The sequence below is a fragment of the Schistocerca piceifrons genome, chromosome 3 (assembly GCF_021461385.2).
Source record: "Schistocerca piceifrons isolate TAMUIC-IGC-003096 chromosome 3, iqSchPice1.1, whole genome shotgun sequence".
NCBI lineage: Eukaryota > Metazoa > Arthropoda > Insecta > Orthoptera > Acrididae > Schistocerca > Schistocerca piceifrons.
Window position 1 is genome coordinate 130,556,359 of NC_060140.1, and position 6,009 is coordinate 130,562,367.

General features: G+C 40.1%; 1 pseudogene; it reads right to left on the bottom strand.

Moving 5' to 3' along the window:
• Positions 1–2,486: 2,486 nt before the first annotated feature.
• Positions 2,487–2,604, bottom strand: LOC124790272 (annotated as a pseudogene).
• Between the last annotated feature and the right edge of the window lie 3,405 nt (positions 2,605–6,009).

Here is a 6,009-nt window from a genome sequence, read left to right on the forward strand (position 1 = left end):
TAAAAGCTCAGATGTACACCGGGGAAAACAAATAAGGGATCACTTTTCCGAAACGCCGTAATTGTCTCGCATTGCGACGGAGAAGTTTAAAATTTGGCTAGAAGGTGCCCTCAACCGAGCTCTGTAATAGTGCAAAAGCGAGGCACCCTGAAACCTCACCCTCATGCTAGGCTATGCCTCAAACAGCAAGGTGTTGACACACGTGAAAGAACTTCAGAGCTCATAAGTTCATGTGAGGTGTAATAAGAGTTAATGATGACACATTGGAACCACACTTCTACCCATGGAGACCGTGTCACAAGTTGAGAATGTCGTCCCATTCGCTCTTGCTAACCTTTCGCCCCAATTTTTGACGCCTCTGCGATCGAGGTCAGAACCACGACGCCCAGCGTTGAAATCACACAGACACACCAACGTTCAGAATCAACCTGAAAATGCCGCCAGCAGTTGACTACAGAGCGTAAAAAAAAAAAAAATAAATGATCGTATGGCATTGTTGGCCGGCAGACCCCATGCGGGGAAGTTCGGCCGCAGTATTGAAAATGAAACCACGCCTTACCCTATGGCGATGATGCCCATACGTGATACTGCTGACATGTACCACCCCCTACCCCGCTCCCCTCTCCCCCGCGCCACCTCAGACGATTCAACGTTTTTGTGACATCGTGGGCCAGCAAACCAATGTAATCGGACACCTATGGATCGTAGTGGGACAGCAATTTTTTCACAATTGTACAGTGTGGAACCACTAGGGATCTTTCAAAACCATTCAACGAAATTTAAAGATAATCTGAAGTAGCAAAAGATGCTTATGCTTTTTCATCTCCTTCGCGCCCTCCTGTGGTGTGATAATGGGAGAGTGTAACGTTGGAATATGCGTGAGTAAAACAACAAATAGTCTCTCTAACACCCTTCATTCGGCAACACCCCCTGAACGCGCACGCCTTTGCTGAGCAGTTTAAAAATATACCTGAACAGACAAACTGACGATAGTTGTAGGCGCCTGCAGGCAAATAGCCCCTTAACATCCCTCCGATACTGCATGCCTAGCGCGTACAAGAGCAGCATTTTAGCTGTGGGGCTGCTGGCCCCTGATGTAATCAGAGAAAGGTTGACTCGGCCTGGGTGGGAAGGTGGAACCAGCAGTGTGTAAAAGGCGTCATCCACTTACGCATCGCAGTGCGAACTGTAGTTTTCGACCGCGGTATTTGTGGGAAGCAACGGTCCAAGGAAAGGGGTGGTTTAATTGACGCTCTTTATGCCATTCCCTGAGGTCTTTTCAAGTCGATCCTGAGCGACAGTGCATCTGAGATGTTTTCCTCACCCAGCCACAAGAAAAACCACCTGACTTCAACACTGAGCGACGTGATTCTGACTTGTATTGCGGAGGCATCATTAGAAGGGGTGAAATGTGGGTAAGAAAGGCTGCGACCACCTGGCTCATCGTGCGACACGTCTACGGCGGCGCTAGGCAGAATTGTGGTGGAATTTGGTACCAATGTGACATCACTTTTTTTTTTTTTCCAGCACCATGTCGGCTGAAGCGTCACCGAGTCTGAGAGTGACTTTGAAGGGCATAATGCTTTCGCAGCAATACAGAGGAAAGTGGTAGGCACCTTTCCAGCCATATTTCAAATTTTTAGGGAGAAAATTACTGCGTTTCGTGAAAGTGATCCCTTAATTGTGTTTTACAGTGTACTTTGTGCAGGTTTACGTCCGTTCAAAGGCGCTTACAACTCTAGAAATAGATTTCTGAATTTTGTCTATTTCCTCCGAGGTACAACAAAGCACACTGACCAGCAAAATGCGGCAACCCTCCACCATTGCCGCGTACCTGTACCATTGGTGATGGCTTCACTTCGATAAAGTAGACAGCAATAAGTTTCTGCAGGTGTGCCATATCCAGCAGCCATTGATGATTAAATACTACAGTCACCACTCTGTGGGGCTGTTAACTGTATCCGCTATTCCATGTAGTCCCTGATATTTACTATAGGTTTAAAATCGGCTGATATATTTAAATGTCCCTCTCTTTCATGAACAAAAATAGAACATGACAACTTGAAACTTCCTTGAGACTAACCTATAGGGGAATGTGGTTTGAAGTGACAAGGACGGTAAAAGTGGCCATTGCATATTTTTTGCCTTGAATAGTGCTGCTGTCCACCGAGAAGTGGTCGGACTAGTTCTAATATGCACCATCAATGTTGTCAGTGAGTCTGACACAGGAAGTTTGTTCCATTATTGTTATATTTTAGTACATAATTTAGTGATTTTCAGTCGTCTGATATAATGTAAGTAAACCATACCAGTCTTGTTATTCATGGATTAACGCTTTGTTACCATATCAATCTTTCAACACAGTGTTTTGGACTACATGTGCATTTCCTTATTGTTTGTTTATTTTTAATAGTTTCATCTGTGAACCCTTAATGCCGGCATGGAGTCCGATCTGGAAAAGTGGCCACATTACTCGTCGGGAAAAATGGCAACAGCGCATGGCCGCCTGGATGGTCACCCATCCAAGTCCCGAACACGCCCGACAGCGCTTAACTTCGGTGATCTCACGGGACCCGGTGTATCCACTGCGGCAAGGCCGTTGCCAGGAGTTTATGAGACCGCATTTCGTAATTACTGCATTCACATTGTTCAGTATTACAATACACACACAAAAGTTATAAACAATAGAAAGCCAGTTCAGAACAGTTATAGTTCACAATATTCAGATTATAAATGTCACATTGTTATTAATTGGTGTAGAGAGCTTTACAGTTGTCGATTTGGCAGCGAAGGTGAGTCAATTGGACTTGCCATGAGCAATAAATTTTTCTTAATTAACTAAGTTTACAATCACAGAATATATACATATATATAAGTGCAGAACATGAAATAAAATACAGTGCACATGCACTGAGTACAGAACATATCAAGCAATGACAAAATGTATACACAATGAGTACAAAACATATTAACAAATGACATAAAGTGCATACGCACTGTAGTTCAGAATATATCAGCAAATCACAAAATGTATACGCAATGAATACAAATCATATTAACAAAATGACAAAAGGGCACACGCACTGAGTACAGAACATATCAGGAAATCACAAAAAGTATACACAATGAGTACAAATCATATTAACAAATGACATAAAGTGCACACGCATTGTAGTTCATACGTAATGAATACAAATCATATTAACAAATGACAAAGTGCACACGCACTGTCGTTTCTGTTTTTTACCATTTTACAAGAACTAGGATAGGAAAGGGAAGGAGGGCATCATGGTTGTAGCACATTAGGTTGCACGCAGCTGCACTGAAAGTCCATATCTTTCTACAGAAGCACAACACCAAGTGAGACAATCTGAAGTTCTTTTCCCTGAAGTATTAATCAGTGTAGCCAAGACACTGAAATGTCGTAGTAATATTCCATGTTATCATTTTGGTAGCACATTAGGTACACCAAACAGTGGGACCATAATAACATCTCCATCGCTCAAGGTGGTGGACAGCATGTCGTGTCAACACCACATTCTTGTAAGGTACACCAACGTAGAATTAGTGCAAAAACCAAATATAGTGCTCCATGAGCGTGAGGATAGATAGGACAAACGAATATTGCAGTAATTTCTGGTAATTAGGTCAGAAGGTGAAGGACATTAAGTCTTATGCCAGTCATCATTTATAATTACACTAGTCTAACAACTAATTTGAGTAATTTGTGGCACTCATCGCCCAGTTATTGAATATTTCTGTACCATGTATGAAGTATTACAGAATAATGCTCATAAGTCATTTTTTTTTACAGAGAACATTGGCACTCATTGACCAGTTACAAACCATCAGAAGTCATCATTCAAAACAGGAGCTAATGAATGTAGCATCAAGCTACTGGTATTCATATATATAGCATGAAAGTGACATAATACAAATTTAAAATACAAGAAACATTGGCATACATTGGTCAGCAAGTATTGAATATTACAAAACATTTTTCATCATTCAAGTGACAATAACATATTTAAAATGTAACACTCTGTAGCTATTACTCAAAGTCTGTGGTTGGAAAAAATTATTCAGTATTACTCATAACTCTTTTAAATTGGTATCATTATTTGGGACTGGTAATACATTTTTTTTGTGCTAGCAATGCATTGCGTTGGGATCGATAATTGATTGCTGGGGCATAACAATATTTGCTTTTGACTTATTGCTGCAAATGAAGATGGGTAACGTCATTCGTCATGAGTCAGCTGTAGCAAGGTTATGAAACAAATAGAGTATATGTGATCACATTCATGAATGACACAGGTTTAATGACCAACTGCTTATAAAAATTAAGCACAAATGCAACAAGGACAATGCAAAAATGCAACAAACACAATTACAACAAAGAGCAACAAATTGCCGATGATCGGTGAAAGAAAGAGTGACAAATTAATAAATGCGTTGCGCCAGATGCAAACTACATTTAAGTAAATAAGAGCAGATATATGACTATTTCTCAGAAAATTCACAAAGAAATACGATCCTGGCCGAATGTCGCCAAGTGTAACCTCCCCACACGAAAATATTAATTAAATGATGAACCAAGTGTAAACTCCCCATAAAAATATATTAATTAAATGAATTTTAATTATATTGCAACCTCTGAACAAAATCGGCTCCCATTTATAATCTCTGTGCTGAAATGCATTCACATTTACTGTACCCACAAAATTCTTTTCTCATTTAATTTTAAGTTCGAATCAGAAAAATTCCTAAACCAAAAAATAATAAAAAAAATTCAGTGACCTGGTAAATTTTATGACGACAGCAGCGCTGCGCCACGGCCCTGTGCTCTGAATAAAAAAGCAAAAAAATTCTTACCTCAATAAAAACTGCGAATATATTTGCCCTTACCTGAAAAATTTTCGGCACAGCTCCGTGCAATGCTGGCCTATGCTTTGTGACTCGTGAAAGGAATTAATTATTCATTGGATAAAATCTTTAAATTGAAATGAATGCTTTCTTTAAAAAAATTACTTTATATTATAAAAATTATTATTGTGGCATTTTTAAAAAAATTGGAATGACAATTCACATACATTAGTAGATATGCGCAAGGCTGCTTCTTTACCTTCTACAATAATACTCATCCTCCAGAGTCTCGACCAGAGCAGACTCCCGACACGCGCCGACACTACAGAAGACTACTGCCGACTAGCGACAAGCAACAACTAACTACATACTGCTCTCTGGTCAGAGACTCTCCCATGCCTTGCCCATCGCCGGTAACGCATACGTCTTACACAGTTGAGGGGGAAATTTAAAATCGAAACGCTAGTAACCGATGAGCACCGTAACCTGAAGACAGGCCAGCATTTACATTGTGTGTATTAGTAACTGGAGACATATACGATAAAACTGTTCCGCATTTGAAAACATGCTGTATGTTATACATTACTGATGTTTACAGTACATTTAGGATATAAGGAAGATGTCAATAAAATGTGTTCAGTGAAATTTGATTATACATAAGCTACCTGATAAATCTGCTACAGAGTTTCTTAGAGGATAGGTAGCACGATCACGGGAAATCAGTTTTTATGTATTCGGTTACTGCTGGCCGACGTGGCCGTGCGGCTCTAGGCGCTTCAGTCTGGAACCGCGCGACCGGTACGGTCGCAGGTTCGAATCCTGCCACGGACATGGATGTGTGTGATGTCCTTAGGTTAGTTAGGTTTAAGTAGTTCTAAGTTCTAGGGGACTGATGACCTAAGATGTTAAGTCCCATAGTGCTCAGAGCCATATTCGGTTACTACACAAACATTCTAGAATAAGAGTGATACATCAGCTAAATTACAGCTGTAACGAACGTAAGCAATAGAACTACTTTGCCTTTCGTATATTTTTAATTTTAATCGGTGTTGTTGATACTTTTGATATTTCTTTACTTTCTAGACAGCTGACTGTTCCGTTAGTTTTTAATAAAAGCAAAAAAAAAAAAAAAAAAAAGAATAT